This window comes from Meriones unguiculatus, chromosome 16 (assembly GCF_030254825.1).
Source record: "Meriones unguiculatus strain TT.TT164.6M chromosome 16, Bangor_MerUng_6.1, whole genome shotgun sequence".
Lineage (NCBI taxonomy): Eukaryota > Metazoa > Chordata > Mammalia > Rodentia > Muridae > Meriones > Meriones unguiculatus.
Genome location: NC_083363.1, coordinates 46,362,905 through 46,381,129, shown reverse-complemented (window position 1 = coordinate 46,381,129; position 18,225 = coordinate 46,362,905).

Below are 18,225 nucleotides of genomic sequence, written 5' to 3'. Positions count from 1 at the left end.
TTTTTTTTTGGTTTTGAGATTATAATTAAATTACATTTCTCCCTTTCTTTTCCTCCCTCCAAATCCTCTCAATATATCCTTCCTTGCTCTCTTTCAAACTTGTGGCCTCCTTTTCACTAATAGTCATTGCATGCACATACGTATTTACATACATATTCCCAAATAGAATCTGTTTAATGTATACAATGCTGCATGCATGTTTTCAAGGCTGACTGTTTGACACTGGACAACTTACTGATGTGTTCTCCCTGGGGAAAGACCACTTCTCCTATTCCCAGCTCTTTCATGTTACCTACAGTTATTAGTATAGGGCTGGTGCTCATAGCATCTCTATGAACATGATGAGATGTCTCTTACTTACTCCGACAGAGTGAGCAAAAGAAAAAGACTGTGAACTAGACAGAGGCAAACAAGATCATCACAGGAAATACTGCTCTTATTGGTTCTCCAATGCTGTTATTAGGCTGTGCAGTTAGGCCTATAGAGTCAATATGCTTCATGTCTTAGAGATGTCATAAATATTACTTTGTTTCTCATCACTATTGAACAAAAAATTTCAAAAGGATATATATATATATATAGAGAGAGAGAGAGAGCATAAGAGGAAAAGAGTCTTCCAATGGATATGAAAGCTACACAATACCTGGAACGTTTTAAGGGCGTGCTCTTTAGAGCAGAAATTCCCTCTGGGAGAATCATAAATGTCACTTACACTCCTTTGGGTGTTGCTTCAGCCAACTGCTACCTTCCTCTCTCCTGTTCCCTCCATCTCCTAGCTCAATCCTAGTTCCATTTGCCCTTGCTGTGATAAAACACCATGACCAAAAGCAACTTGGAGAGAAAAAGGCTCTATTTGGCTTACTGGTTACAGTCTATTGTTGAGGGAAAATGAAGAGAAAACTCAAGACATGAGAGTCCAGCTGAAAGCATGTAGAAATGCTGCTTACCAGCTTGCCCTTTCTTGTTTGCTCAGCTGCCTTGCTTTCTTACAGAGCCCAGACCCTCCTGCCTAAGTTGCTCCATGTACAATGGCCTGGGCTCAGCTATCTTCCTTAGAAATTAAGAAAATGTCTCACCTTAATGGGGGAGCAGCCTTGCCAGGCCACAGAGGAGGACAATGCAGCCAGTCCTGATGAGATCTGATAAGCTAGGTCAGATGGAAAGGGAGGAGGATCTCCCCTATCATTGGACTGGACATAGGATAAGAAGGCGGGAGGGTGGGATTGGGAGGTAATGGGAGAGGGGGCTACAGATGGGATACAAAGTGAATAAAATATAATAAAATTTTAATTAAAAAATGCCTCATAGATATGATAACAGGTCAGTCTGACAGAGACAGTTCTTCAGTTGAGTTTCTCTCTTACCAAGTGACTTTAGATTTGTGTCATATTGACATCTGAAGCTGACTATGACCCTGCTCTTAACTCTTTAGCCAAATGCATCATTACTGAGTCAGAGCCTCATCTTTCCCTCACCTTCTTCCTGTCCAGTCACTCCTGTAGCAGAGGAATTTTCCCTCCAGAAAAGTTTCTTGACATCAATTCTTCGTCAAACTTTTGATGAGTCTGTCCTTTCAATACCTTTGTTTTCTTTTATTTATTTTTATTTATTACAATTTATTCACTTTGTATCCCAGCTATAGCCCTCTCTCTCATTCCCTCCCAATTACACCCATCCTCCCTTTCTCTACTCCTATACCCCTTCCACAGTCCACTGATAGGGGAGGTCCTCCTCCCCTTCCATCTGACCCTAGCCTATCAGGTCTCATCAGGACTGGTTGCATTGTCTTCCTCTGTGGCCTGATAAGGCTCCCCCTCCCCCCACACACATCTCAGGGGGAGGTGATCAAAGAGCCATACACCAAATTCATGTCAGAGACAGTCCCTGTTCCCCTTACTAGGAAACCTTCTTGGAGACTGAGCTGCCTTGGGCTCCATCTGTGCAGGGGTGCTAGGTTATCTCCACGCATGGTCCTTGGTTGGCATATCAGTCTCAGAAAAGACACTTGGCCTTTTCAAAGGTCTCAGAAAAAAAACCTATGAGCTCCTTGTGGAGTTCCTGTTCCCTCCAGGTCTTGCAGGGTATTGAAGAAGATGCTCAGAATCATTACCAAACTTGGAGAAGAGTGTAGGGAATCTTTGTTTTCATCATAAAGACAAATGCTTTAGCCGAACCTGTAAAGCCTGTGCATCTGGTTCAAGTGTCCATCTCTTCCTTTTCAAATACCCACCTATTACTATGCAACACAGGGACACTGGGCTTTTGTGGCTACTAACAATGCCATGGTTCTCTCGAAGGGCCTGTGTAAATGTTAGCCAGCCTCTGTTAATTCATGTGTGTCAACAATTTGTTTCCATGCCTCTTTTACATACTTAATGATTGAGATTTTAAGAGGAATAGGAAGAATTAATACAGGCAAACAAATGAAAAGGTTAAAACTAAGTAGTGTTCATCACACACTACCAGAGGAAAGCACATTAAGAAGCACGACAAGAAAGCAGACATAAAGAGCAAAATGAGAAGAGAGTTGAAAACATCTTCTGTTGTGATGAAATAAGAGAATAAAGCCACCGAAGAGCAAAGAAATTAGCAGGATTTCCACGATTGACATATTCTGTTCGCAGCCTGACATTTCTGCATCTTCCAGTCAATGCTCTCTGAAATACATTTTCCCCTATATTTACCTAGTGAAATTTGCTTGTCCCCCCTTCCTGCTTTTGCGCTGTTCCCAGAATGTTGTGTTCCCTTCTCCTCATGACAGATCATAGGACTCCACATCTCAAGAGTCTCCATTGATCACTCCCTTTTCCAATGAGCTATAACCATTCTTGACCCTAGGATGCATTAAGAAGTATTCGTGATCATGACACCAGTCAACCAGGAGACAGACATTTTCAGTTATGCAGAGGAAGACAAAGTATTTACAAGCAAGATTTAAAAGAATGGCCCAGATGACTTGGAAAGGAAACAGCTTTATCAGAGCCATGAAGACACTGGTCAGGAGTCAGTATCACTTGAACACACTCAATACAACTCTAAATGTACCAGTGAACCTTCTGGTCTACCCAGAGCACACACATGGGCCACAAACTTGTGCTCATCCTTCAAAAGTTTTTCCATAGAGACGAAAATTTGACAGTTTGACTACCCAAGGCATTAAAAGCTACCTATATATTAATATGTGAGTATGAAAACTCTTCACTATCAGAATACATGCAGCTTTGAACCCACACTGTCAATGTTACGCTGAAGAAAAGACTTAGGTAAAAAGCTGTGATAATCCTAATTGACTCATATCGGAATTAGATAATGTGGTAGAAGTCATATAACACAAACATCCTGAATCCGCCTACAAAGTGAAGCAGCTTGGTGGGGTATTGAACCCTAAAGGAAACAATCTATGCAATATTGTGGAGATAAGCTCTACTAAACTCCATGATCCTACTGTATCAAATTCTGACAATTTACAGTTTGAGGTTAAAATTTCAGTCGTGTGTATGTGCACACGCGTGTGTTTATCAGTGATGACTTTAAAGTGAGTGAGATACTAAAGTTGTTAAAAAGTAGAGGAAACAGGAGAGAACTTGGGGGTGGTCTTGGGAGTGATGCAGGTGCATTGCTCCTTTGTGAAATTCCCCAAATAACTTTTAAGTGTTAATTTATTTATTTAATTTTTTTTGGTTAGTTTATATCCTAATTATAATATCTTTTGTACCTGGAGTACCCCAGATACCATAGTCTAGCAACACTGAGGGCTTGTTTAATCAGTTTTCAGGTTTGGAAGACTGGCACCCACCCTCTCATAGAATAGGAAACGTCTGAGAACTCACTAGAGAGGCACCTTCTGAGAAGTGCTGAGTCAGCAGTCTCAGTGCTACTTCATAACTAGGACTTTCTTCACTATTGTCCTTCTAAGTATCATCCTTAGACTATTTTTTCTAACCCTTTATTAACCAAAATTTATTGACACAATGTATTTTTATATCTACTTTTATGCTATATGTCTATTTGTGTTTCATATACAAACATAAGCATAGCTTTCAACTTAATTCAATGGTGAGTATAAGTTTTAAGGTAAAAAAATATAAACTAAAGATTGAAAAGTATATTACATTTAACAGATTTATGCTATATTTGCTAACTAACTTATTTGGCTACATTAAATTATATATACATATATCTTACTTTTCAGTGAAGACATCAGCCATTTTCTGTTAAAATAACAAAGATGGATGAAAAGTTTTGTTCTGATCTTTCCCTAAGATATATATTCAAATTTAGAAAATGCAGACATATATATATAGTAAGAAATTAACTTTGGGCTCAATATTATCTAATCACTGCTTTTAGCATAAATTCATACTGACAGGTAAGCTAAAAGTGTTGCTTATTGTGTTTTCATTTTGCTTATCTTTCCAATACGTCTACCTATATTAAGGGATTGCCTTATAGAAAAAAAAAAGAACAATGTTCATGACAACACATACTGGTGCTGGCTTAGCAGGAATCAGGCTGATTCAGGAATCCAGTCTCTATCCAGGAAAGATATTGGTAAAGGATTTACAATATAAGGACATTTATCCAAGTCTTGAGGCTCCACGTTTGGAGCAAGGATAGGAGAAATTAGGCCTGCAAACCAAAGTCATCCACCTTCCCATGAGTTTATAACTGCCTGTGTAAAGGATTATGGATAGAAATAAAATGGCGTTTTTTTTATGTCACAAGTATATGAAATCCATATATAAATAAAGATATATATATATCTTTATTGGAATACAGCAAACACATTTGGCTATTTATTGTCTTCTATCTTATTTTTCATATATTCAGAGCATTCAGCTTTATACCAAAATATATTTGATGAACCCCCCTGTAAGAGTCATTAGTGCCTTAAATGTTTTTTGAAGTGCTTTTATAACTAGTACCACAATCATATTCGACCACAGAATATTTCATATGTCCTTAAAAATAGCCAGATGGTGGGAAAAAGTTTCATGAGTCCTATTATATAAATAAAGCTTTAATGGGTGTATTTGTTGCTTTTCTTTTGCTGTTATTAAATACCATGACCAAAGGCACTTTGGGAATAAAGAGTTTATTTTGGCTTATGGTTCCTGAGAGATGAGTCTGTCCCCTGTTGGGAATTGTTCATGTCTGTGTTTGTCACACAAGGCCAGTTTTGAAGGTGGGGCTCTGAACATTATTTCTGAAAAGTCGTGGTTGACAGGGCATGATTATGAGCTTCCTCTTACCATTTCAGTTATTTATTCAGCCGATTGCCTGGAACCAGCTCATCAGCAAGCAGCAGGCCAGGCAGTAAGAGTAAGAAGATGGGAGATAACCTTTTAACCTCAAGCAGGAAACAGAGAGAGAAACCAGAAGCAGGGTGAAACTGTACATGCTTAAATCCCACCCCCAATTCTATGCTTTCTCCAGCAGGGCCTAACCACCTCAATATCCCAAACAGTGCCATCAATTGGAAAACAAGTGTTCAAATATCTGAGCCTATAGGGACATTTCTCATTCAGCATACCACATTCGGTATAACTGCAATCATTTAGAATTTCAGTGCTTACATTTTCACCATAAAATATTATTATATTTTGGAGAATATTGTTAAGTAAAAAGCTTCAGTTGTTTGTGTAAGTAATTTGAAATTTTGTTTTGAATTTTGAGTTTTATGCATTCAACGACTATAAATGAAACTATTAAAATGGAAAAGGAAGGCTCAAATTTTATTTTCAAGAGTTTAATCAATTTCTCAAGAGTAAAATCAATAAATCATGTAATGTATGTAATAGGGAAAGATCAGAACAAATAAACACTTTCCATTCATCCTTTTATTTTAACAAGTACAATAACGTAAAATGATAATTCTGAATCAGCAAACTTTATCATGTCCTCAGAGTAAAATTGAAACACTAGGTTTAAACAACTGAGTGTTAGCTCTCTGCAAGAAGTCACAGTTAAAACACTATTCTGAAATTAAGCAGGAGCTAGAAAACTTGGTCATCCTGGTACTTTTTGTCCTCCTGTCATCTTTCTGAACAGTAGCATTACTAAAATGGACTGACTAGTGTTATGCAACAATTAAAAGGTACATGAAAGTTAACACAGCGTCGAGGGCTGAAGTTGGTGGAGGCAAAGCAGAGGAGCAAGATTAGGGCTGCACAGCAGCCTACAGAAACTATTGGACGTTGTCTGCACCAGGTTTTGTTACACAGGCTCAATTTAAAGTTGGGATTCTTTGAACCTGATTTCAGGAAAGTCACTGTTGACATGGTATGTGTTAGGACAATGAAATGATGATGTGCATAGATTTTATATAAAAGTGGCTTGTTGGATGGAGATAAAAAGAGAGAGAAGGAGAGAGTGAGACATGATAGGCGAAAGTTGCCACAACAGAGAAAGGGGAGAGAGCAGGAGAGCGAGAAAGTAAGAGGGCAAGAAGGCAAGAGAGTGACAAAGTGGTGAATTTTTTAATTTTTTGTATTTTTATCATTTATTACAATGTATTCATTGGTGGTCCAAGATGGCAGCCAACAGCATGCAACATATTGAGAAGCACAGGATCTGAAACTCCGAAATTGTTGAGTGGACAGACAGCTGAAGCCAGAACATCCACATTGAGGCTTCCTGGGCAAGAGAAGACAACCCATGAGCTGGGACAGTTTGGATCCAGGTCACCTGTGATGTCTCCGGGGACTGAGAGTGGCAAATATTCAATCCCCTTGCACTTTCCCTTGCCCCAAGCATGGCTCTCCCTGATTGGCTGTGGCAGTAGTAGTTTCCCCAAGCAGGAGCCATGAAAAGACGAAATCTAAGAATAATAGGAATAGACAAAAAAGAAGATTCCAGACTCCAAGGTTCAGAAAATATTTTCAAGAAAATCATAGAAGAAAATTTTCCCAACTTAAAGAAAGAGATGTCCATCAACTTACAAGAGGCCTAAAGAACATCAAATAGACTGGACCAGAAAAGAAACTCCTCACAGCACATAATAGTCAAAACACTAAACCTACAGAACAACAAAAATATTAAAAGCAGCAAGGGAAAAAGGCCAAGTAACATATAAGTGATTCTGAATCACTTCTGGTAGTTCTCAATAGACTTCTCAAAAGAAACTATGCAAGCCAGAAGGGCCTGGGCAGATGTCATGCAGACTAAGAGACCACAGATGACAACCCAAACTACTATACCCAGCAAAGTTTTCAATCAACATACATGGAGAAAAGAAAATAATCCATGACAAAACTAAACTTAAGCAATATCTATACAGCAACCCAGCCCTACAGAAGATGCTAGAAGGATAACTCCAGTCCAATGAAATCAACTACACTCAAGAAAACACACTATTTGAAAACTTCGGAAGAAAAAATTAAAAGAAAACAGGCATTGAAACACAGTAACACCACCAACTCCGCAATCAAAGGAACTAACATTCATTGGTCATTATTACCTATCAACATCAACGGTCTCAACTCTCCAATAAAAAGACACAGACCAATAGAATGGTTGCTTAAACAGGATCTAACATTCTGCTGAATCCAAGAAACACACCTCTGCAACAAATATAAACATTACCTCAGAATAAAGGGCTGGAAAAAAATTTTTTTCAAGCAAATGGACCCAGAAAACAAACTAGGGTAGCTATCCTAACATCTAATAAAATAAACCTTCAACCACATCAATCAAAAAAATAAAGATGAGGAGGGGCACTTCATTCTAATCAAAGGAAAAATCCACCAGGAGGACATCACAATTCTGAACATCTAGGCCCCAAATACAAGAGCACCTACATTTGTAAATGAAAGATTATTAAAGCTTAAATTACACATAAATCACAGCACCTTAATAGTAGGTGACTACAACGCTCCACTTTCACCAAGGGACAGATCATATAGACAGAAGATAAATAGGAAAATAATGACACAGAGGTCCTAAATCAAATGGACCTAATAGATGTCTACAGAACTTTTCATCAAAATTCAAAAGAGTATATCTTCTTTTCAGCACCCCACTGAACCTTCTCAAAAATTGACCACATAGTCAGGCACAAAGCAAGCCTCAACAGATAAATACTTTAATTTATAAATAATCAATTAATTAAAATAGATGTGAATAAACAATTTATTCAATTTGTATCCAGTCTGTGTCCCCCTCCCTCAGCTTCTCCCAATCCCACCCTTCCTCCTTCTTCTCCCCCTATGTCCCTTCTCTTCTCCACTGACAGATGAAGCCTTCCTCAACCTTTTATTTGACCCTACCTATCAGGTCTCATTAGGACTGGTTGCATTGTCTTCCTCTGTGGCCTGGCAAGTCTGCACCCCCTGAGGGGGGGTGATCATTCCATTCCAGCCTTTTGTTAATAATAAGTGATTAATGGACATAGATTCTCTTCTGGCTGCTTCCTGCTGACACTGGGGGTGCTGTAGGAGGTTAAAAGGCTGAAATGCTGGTCAAGTCTAGGAAGAACAGGTTGTTTTGATGCTGTCCAGGGTCTACGAGAACATCCCTGGCTGGCAGGGAAAGTGCTGGTCCAGCTGGAGTGAAGTCTGTGAGGTCAGACTGGGACACATGTGGCAGCCGCTTTGGCACTGTCATGGGTGTAGGAAACACTTTGGTCTTGCAGGATACTGAAACATACATAGGCAGAAGACAAAGTTTAAGTAGGTTTATGGAGAAAATTCCTTTAGGTGTACATTTAAAACTTTTGGGAGAGCAAACATAGATGGAAGGTTTGGATCAATGAGACTTGAACATGGGAACCTCCATTTACCTGAGGGAACCTCCATTTACTCAATCACTGCCAGTAATTAAAAAGGTTTTGCTTTGGATCTGTCATCTAAGGAAATTGAGGCCAAGTTTGGTTACAGAGGTGTGTATGATTAGAGGCCCTTAAAGTAGGTATAGAAATCTGAAATTCTCCATAAGACATCCCAGAGGAGAATCTGGAGGAATGGACAAATGGACTATTCCCATTGGGCAGGGAGGAGTCAGTGACCTGTCAAGGCATCCCAAGATCAAGGTTTGACTCAGTAGATTGGCACAATCTGTTCCAATAGCTCATCAGCATTGGCCAGAGACCAAGGGCATAGTTACCCATAGCAGATACAATTTACCTAGCACTAGGATTTTCATAGACGAGTGAGAGGAGGAGGGAGAGAGACCATACCAGCAGAGGGAAAATCTTACCCACGGGAGAAGACAGTCCTAGATGAAGGGTTTGGATATAGGTTGGCTGGAGCAGTAGGAAACATTTGTGCCAACCAGAAGTGAAGGCTCACCAAATGGCTGGTATTGGGTGTACAAATGTAGCAATAGGTAGCCAGGAATTGATATCAACCAGAAGGGAGGACTCACTAATCAGCTGGTGTTGGATGTAGGAATGTAGCAATCAAGTAGCCAGAAAAAGGAAGTCACTAAGCCATGGAAAGGGGAGGAATCCCACACTCTGAGATAGGTAATAGGTTCAATACTTACCTGGAGCCTAACTGACCTGAGAGGTGGATTCAGGTGGATTTCCTGCAGCTTAGAGGAATTGCTTTTAAGTTTCACAAAGGACATAAAATAGCATCATAATTGTAATGTGCAGTGAAATATACATTGTGGAAAAAGGCAGTAGACATACATATTTGTGTTAACAACATAAGCATTCTTTAAGGTAATATCTTAAAAGGCAGAAAAGCCTTTCATGAAGTAGAAGGGACAAAAGTTCACCTGATTTTAACCTTTAGTATGATTACATACACATTATGGAGATTTAAAAACTTGAGTTTAGAACCATGATAGTGGGTGGTATAGTGGAATGTTTTTGTATTAGAGTTAGATTAATAGATCAGAGCCCTATTGATAAAGGTCAAAGCTCTGGACAGTCAATATAACAGTAGCATAGCAACAGGAGGAAATATTAAGCATTTTTACCTATATAGGATACTTTAAATCACCTTAGACCTTGCAACTTTTATAACCTGCATTTACCAACTTTAAAACACTTTCTTAGACCCTCAAACATCTATAACTAACATTTACCAACCTTAAAAAAAACTTTTTTAGACCCCCAAACAACATTTTTTTAGGTCTTTGTATCTAGTTATTTACCATGAGACATAGGTGAGACTGCTATGAATATTTATTGTCCTTTAGCTAAAGGGATGGTATAAGGTTACATCTGAGGCCTGTTTCTTGAGTCTGGCAACAAGGCATATTGTGTCTAGGCCTGACAATAGCAACTCTAGGACTGAGGCTTAAGGCCTAGTCTCCTGCATATGAAGAGAAATGAGAAGGCATCTGAAGTCTCCCAAGGAGGAAGTTGGCAATATGTCTGTACAGCCCAAGTATGAGGCCAAAACAGACCTGCAATGTTACCCTGGGCTGGGTGATGGTGGTAGAGGTCACTAAATATAGAAACCATTTGTGCTCTTCCAGGCCAAGGAGCTTGAAGGCTGGTAGTGTCTGTGGCTCTTGTGTTGGTTGGGCCTCCATGGCTGGGCACAGAGGTACGTGCATTTTGACTTCCAAAAACCAGTGTGCCAGCAGGCAGTGTGAGGCTTGTTGAGGCAGCCATGGAACCACTGTCCCTTTTGGGTGCATTTGAAATAGCTACCTGGCAGAGATGACTTTAGGCTCTTCCCTGGCAGGATGGGACATTGCAGACCTCTTGTTTTCTGTGTGGGAATGCCAACAGCTTCAGAGCAGCAGCCAAGGTCTGGAGCATAGTTTTTGCTGTAGATGAGCCTATCGGGAAGGCTCTTCCCTTATTATTTTTACCAACTCCTGTATGGTGACTCAGGGACCATCCTCAGCTGTTTAATTAAGTAAGCAATGAGACGGTGTCTGCATCTGTAGGACTATAAATATATTTTTTAACATGTTAAAGGACTTGATCATCTATGAGATGACTGACTATTAACTTGCATTTGTTAAGCATTAAATATTAGGACTTTAGGTTTTGTCCCTGTTAAGTTGGAGCCTTAAAAGTCATAAATATAGTCCATTAAAGTGAGAGCATAACAGTTTTCTGTGTGATTTAGTATATAAAAATTTAATAGCTTATAAAAGTCTAAGGCTATACTATAGATTAATAATACTACCATTTTTATAAAATAAGGACAAGCATTTTTAACCTTTTGATAGTGAAGATATAGCACAATGATCAAGTTTTAACATAAATAAATGTTCCTAAAATTAATAGATCTTTATTTATAGTATTGGTTAAAACTCTGAGTTATGAGTTTTTTTTTTTCAATGCAGTTTATTCAGGAAAGTTATGAGTTTTAAAACCAACAATATAGTAGATCAATATAAAGCAATTTTAAAATTACATTTGAATTTATTATAGCAAACCTATTAGCCAGAAAGCCTAGTGGTGAATCTGAATCATAGGCAGGAGAAACAGTATTTATTAATTTAGGAATGATAAAGACATAGGCAGTTAGGTGTACACTTTAAATTAGCTTAATTTGAATAGACCTTTATAATGTTGAAAATTTAGCATCATATAAAAATTATTTTGAACCAGGGTTGAATCATATATATATATATTGTAAAATGTAACTTTGAATTTTTATAAAAATCCATACCAACTTAAAATGAGACTTATTGCTGTCCTAGTCTAAAAGGAGATAAAATAAACATAGAATTAATTATGATTAAAATTGTTCATACCATGTGGTCACCTTAAAGTTTACAGTTTAATTTTTTAAAGATTTTTTTGAGAGTATAAAAAGAAATCACAGAGTATATTTAGTGAGATAGCAGGCAGAGAGTAACAGACAAGACTTTGAGAAAAGAGAAATAGGGAATTGTTTATTACTTCATGGGTCATTCTTAGTGTTACTGGATATTACTGGATATTAGACACATGAGTAGGGCAAATATATGTGGAGAAGCCAGAGGTTTCCCTAAGAGGAGAGAATATGAGGAAGCCTTTTCTGCAAAAGAGAAAGGGGAAATGGAAATAGACCAGGCAGCTAGTAGTCCATCAACCAAACAGCACGGTAGGTCATGGGCTTAGCCTGGCTCAGCCGGACAACCTTAGTGCCTGGTACCAGGGCTTTATCAGCAGAAAGGCCTAGTTCTCATAGAGGGAATCTCATCCACGGGAAAGGATAGGAGCAGATAAGCAGCTTTAGAATGGAGGTAGGAAGGGGCACAGTGAACTTTTAGGGTCTACAAGAGACTGCAGTTTGCAGCTTCCAAAATCAATGGGACAGAAATAAAGTAGCAAAAGCAGCTGATAATGGAGAAGACACAGCTTTTTTTGTTGTTGTTATTTGTTTGTTTTTTATAATCAAGATGGCTGCCAATCATGTGACTGCCCTTGATTGCCCTAAGTTTTAAGATGGTGGTGAAACCACATGCTTGCCTTTAGTGGAGATGGCAGTGAAGCAATGGCTTCACCCTCCTTATCCCGAAAGCAACATGGTGGCTTACCATGTGCTGTGAGTGGCCATAGAGGCATAGTGAGCATAGCTTGCTGGTGGGATGGCTGTCCTGGTTCTGCATGGCTCGGCTGATCAGGAGTCTGCACAACTGAAAACCCTCCTATGCAATCTAGCCTCTTGTAGCAAGCATTCTGTGGGAGATTTAAAACTAACTTCACCTGTGGGGCCTGAGGCAGCAGCACCATCTAAAGCCATCTGTGGGTGTGCAGACTCCCCAACAATTGCTTACCTGACAGCAATAGTGTAGAGGCAGGCTGTGTCTGTGTACAAAGCGGCCATTTCAGTGTCTGGCATGAGCATTTTACTTTCCCCAACTTCATTCCGGCACAGCATGAGTGTCCGTTCTGTCCCAGGTGCTCAGAGCCCATGTCTGGAAGCCAAGTCTGAGTAATTTTGAGCAGAGGGACAGGTGTGCAGGAACAACAGGGCAGTTGAGAGAAAGTGTAGGTTTTGAGGCATGTGTGGTTGAGTGGTGGTTAGGGATAGCAGAAGAAAAATCTGTTGTAGGCATCATGGTCCAGTTAACGGTTTTTGGTGTGACCAGACCAGGGGCTGCCAGGAGAGCCCTTCCCAGCCGACGCACCAAATGTTAGGATCAATGAAATGATGATACACACAGAATTTATATGAAAGAGGTTTATTGGATGGAGATGAAAAAAGAGAGAGAGAAGGGGAGAGTGAGAGGACCATCCCAACAGAGAAAGGGGAGAGACCAGGAGAGAGAGAGATTAAGAGGACAAGAGGGCAAGAGAGTGACAAAGTGGTGGGTTGATCCTTTCAAGGAGGAACTTAACCACACCTGCCAGGTGTGGCTTTGGCAAGAAACACATGATGACATCATAGGTTGCTAGGAAACCCAGAAGCAGACTGCCTAAATACTAACAGCATATATATATGAGCTTCTTTGTTATTTGGCAAACTGGTTAATTGCCATAAATCTCAGGGACTGAGCTGCCTTCTTTTGAGGATGAGTAAATTTCTTATTATGCTAATTTATCCTGTTGAATGGTAGAACTCCATCAGCTCTGTAGTAGATACGGGACAATGGCCAATCCTTGATCCTCTTCTTTTCCACCTGTTCTAGTCCTTCCATGATCTCTTAAGTCCAAATCAATAAATCTGTAACTTTGATTTTTTAATATTTTTTATTTTTTAATTTATTATAATTTATTCACTTTGTATCCCAGCTGTAGCCTCCTCCCTTGTCCTCTCCCATTCCTGCCCTCCCTCTTGTCCTCCCATGCCCCTCCCCCAGTCCACTGATAGGCGAGGTCCTCCTCCCCTTCCATCTGACCCTAGCCTATCAGTTCTCATCAAGACTGGCTACATTGTCTTCCTCTGTTGCCTAGTAAAGCTGTCACATGCCCCCTTATGGGGAGGTGATCAAAGAGCAGGCCCCTGAGTTCATGGCAGAGACAGTCACTATTCCCTTACTAGGGTACCCACTTGGACACTGAGATGTTATGGGTTACATCTGAGCAGGGATTCTAGGTTATCTCCATGAATGGTCCTTGGTTGGAGTATCAGTCTCAGAAAAGACCCCTCTACACTGATTTTTTGGTTCTGTTGCTGTTCTTATGGAGCTGCTGTCCCCTCCAGGTCTTTCTATATCCCCCTTCTTTCACAAGATTCCTTGCACTCTCACACTTTAATCCCAGCACTTGGGAGGCAGAAGCAGGGGGATCTCTGTGAGTTCGAGCCAGACTGTTCTATAAAGCAAGTCCAAATCAGCCAAGGCTACACAGAGAAACCCTGTCTCAAAAAAAAAAAAATCCATTTGTTACTTTTTAATATATCCAGCATAGACCTACTTCAGGAATTGTAAACATCAAACTCTCACTGCAGGTAACTCTGCACTTAACAGCCACAAGGATCCTCTTTGAACCAGTCAAACTGAATTATTCCGGGGTCTAAAACCTGAAATTCTTACCCTATTCACTCACGTAGAAACTTGGTGCTTATAGTAACATTCAAGACCCTTTAATGATTTCTTTCACAGTCCATTTCATTGTCTATATTAGATTTTTATTTACTTTCTACAACAAACTTCCTGCACTAAACTACCTAAGTATCTTGGCTTAAAACAACGTAATTTTTCTCTCTCTGTAGAATGCCATCCATGACTGACTTGGGTCTCCTGAACCAAAAATAGGGATTTTTTTTCTTCCTGCTTTTAGAGGCTGCCCCTGTTCCTTGATTCAGGATTCCCTTATTCTACCTGCAGGTCGGTGTCACATCACAGGAATCTCCTCTTTTGCTTTAGAGGTTGATGTTTTCCTTAGCTCACCTGAAAAAGTCACCATCCCCGTTTTATTTTATAGTTTGCTGATTAGAAACCTCAGTCTCATGGACAGCCTTAAATTCCTTTTTGCCATACAATGTAACATACATGTGGGGACTAGGACATAGTCATTTGGGGGGGGGAGGTAGAATATTTGAATCACCTTTTCACCTTTATTCTCATATTTTTGTAGGTTAACCAAATGCGTTCTAAGCACCCTGCCTGCAGCTTGCTTGCTGTTCCAATGATGTGTTACCTCCCATATTTTACGCATGACAATCTCTGTCATTTTCTTGGCATTTTACCTTAAGTTACAATCTACTTGGCCTAAATTCTATATGACTTACCCCATTCTAATTTATGTTTGGCTTACAAGGGTTTATTATCTGTCTTTTCTTGTGGTTGATAACTGTCTGTTTTATTGGCTTCATTTCCCCAGTTTATAATATTGCTATTTACAGAGCTGCACTCAATCAATAACTAGTGAGCTGAACAGAGAGGTATTTTTAATGCTAGAAACCTTCAGTTATTCTGATATAAAGTGTAATTATGACATCATGATTATGAGGCTTGTGGCTACCCCGAAGCCAGGGAAGAAATGTCTGATTATTCTTGCCATGTACTGCGAATTTCTATTGAAAATATAATTGTGCATATTACAAGAGTTTAATTTATTAGACTCACCACCAGAGCAATTACTCAGCTTTGTAATTAAGTTGGGGCATGTATGCACTTGCTTTTGTGTTGTGCATAAATCACAGTCCACCAACTTAGCTGTTCAAGTCTCTTTCTGTTCCTCTTAACTCAAATTAATATCTGAGCCCAAGATAGTAACAGACCAAAGTAGTAGATAACCAAATATCCTTCTGCTTAGACATATTTCTGAGGTTTTATACAGAGCCAAGACATTTCAGGGGGTGAAAAGAACATGATTTAGCCCTTCTTGGTGTAACAGATGCAGTGGTGACCTCCCTTTTCCCCCAACACTTGGACTCTGTCTTGTTTTCTAGAGGGGGTCTTCTAGGAGTCAAAGATCTCTTGTGAGCCCCTAACCAAAGGCACCCCTTGAGAAAGAGACCTAGCATTCGCCGTTGTTTCCCCGCCCCTTTAGATCCAGAAAACTGACTCTTGGCTCCACATATGAAGCACATAGGAATCTCTGATTGATCTGTGTGTATGGTTTTATAAACATCCTGTGTCTTCAAAACCTTTTTTGGGCAAGAGGGCACATTTCACTCTCACACAGAGCATCTATTTAATGAGCTCATTGGGTCCCACATGCAGATACGTTAAATGCATGTTGATGTCTATCGTGTATTTTCCAAATGCATTTTACTATTTCTTTCTTTCTTTCTTTCTTTCTTTCTTTCTTTCTTTCTTTCTTTCTTTCTTTCTTTCTTTCTCTCTCTCTCTCTCTCTCTCTCTCTCTCTCTCTCTCTCTCTCTACCAAAAAGTTTTATTTATTTATTTTTTAATTTATTCACTTTGTATCCAGATATCAGCCCCCTCCACCTTTTCTTTCCGGTTCCACCCTCCCTTTCCCTTCCATTCTAGCCCCCTCTGCTAGTCCTCAAAAATGGGGAGCCCTCCTCCTCTACCAACTGACCCCAGCCTATCAGGTCTCATCAGGACTGCCTGCACCCTCTTTCTCTGTAGCCTGGGAAAGCCTCCCTGCCAGGGGAAAGTGATCTAAGAGTGGGCAACAGAGTGCATGTCAGAGACAACCCCTGCTCCCCTTAGGAGGAACTCCGCTGCCTATTGGCTACACCTGAGCAAAGAATCTAGGTCCTCTCCATGCATGGTCCTCGGCTGGTGCATCAGTCTCCGCAGACACCCCTGTGCCCACATTTGTTGGCTCTGTTGGTCTCCTGTCCCTGTCCCCTATAGGTCCTTTTATCCTCCAGCTCTTCATTAGGACACCCTGTGCTCTGCCCCAAGTCTGGCTGTGAGCCTCAGCATCTGCTTTGGTCCCTTGCTGGATGGAGTCTTTCAGAGGACACCTATGGTAGGCACCCAACCTGTGCCCTCTCTTCAAAACCTCTTCCTGTGTATATTCTATTTGCCCTCTGAGTGGGAAATAAGCAACCTCCTTAGTGTCCTCCTTGTTACTTAGCTTCTTTAGGCCTATGGGTTGTAGTATGGTCATCCTGTTATATGGCTAACATCCACTTATAAGTGTCTTTCTGGGTCAGGGTTACCTCACTCAGGATGAGCTTTTCCAGGTCCATCCATTTGGCTGCAAATTTCATGATGTCCTTGTTTTCCATGGCCGGATAGCAAATTTAAGGTTCATAAAAAATTTGAGGAGCAGTTGTCTTAGTTACTTTATACTTCTGTGATAAAATATCCTGACCAAAAGCAATTTGAGGAGAAAAATTTCATCTTACAACTGTCAGGTCACACTCCACCACTTAGTGAAGTCAGAGAAGGAACTGAGGGCAGAAAGCTGGAGGATGCTTCTTACGGGCTTGCTCAGAGGGCTTGCTTGACCCACTCAGGACGACTTGCTGGGGGCTGACACCACTGCTGTGGGTTGGCCCTCCCACATCAATCATCAATAAAGAAAAGCTCTTGGGCAGAGTGAATGGAATTTTTTGTAAGAAGTGGGAAATAGTAAGAGCTGGAGAGGACAGGGTCTCCACGAGGAGAGCAACAGAACAAGAAAATTTGAACAGAGGAAACTTCCCAGAGACTCATACTCCAACCAAGGACTATTCAAGGAGATAACCTAGAAGCCCTGCACAGATGTAGCCCATGGCAGTTCAGTGTCCAAGTGGGTTACATAGTAATGGGAAGAGGGACTGCCTCTGACATAATCTGATTGGCCTGCTCTTTGATCACCTCCCCCTGAGGGGGGAGCAGCCTTACCAGGCCACAGAAGAGGACAAAGCAGCCACTTTTGATGAGAACTGATAGACTAAGATCAGAAAGGAGAGGAGAACCTCCCTTATCAGTGGACTTGGGGAGGGGCATGCATGCAGAAAGGGGAGGGAGGGTGGAATCGGAAGGGGAGGAGGGAGGAGCTTATGGGGGGATACAAAATGAATAAAGTGTAATTAATAAAAAATTATAAAAAAAAAGAAAAGCTCACAGACTTTCCTGTTACTTTGTCTACTTCTTCTTGCCTGCTTGCCTTTTGTTAGAGGCATTTTCTCATCCAAATAACTCAAGCAGCTTGTGTCAAACTGACAAAAAGACAACTGGGAGAAAAGTGAAGAGGTCTTTCTCTGTGTCTCCACCAGCACATTCACAGAGCCCCTCCCATCACCAAAATGATGCACCAGAGTTGTAGGAGTAGTGTATTGACTGGTTAGTTGGGTTGGCTGGTTGGTTGGTTAGTACACATTTTACATTGATATAGTGTTATCTCCCTAAATGCATGATTGATAAGGCATTTCTATCTTGATATTGTGCACACTTCAGGTTTTGAGAAACATTAATGCTGTGTATTTACCGTTATAGTATCACACACACACAGCATCCTCACAGAATAAATAA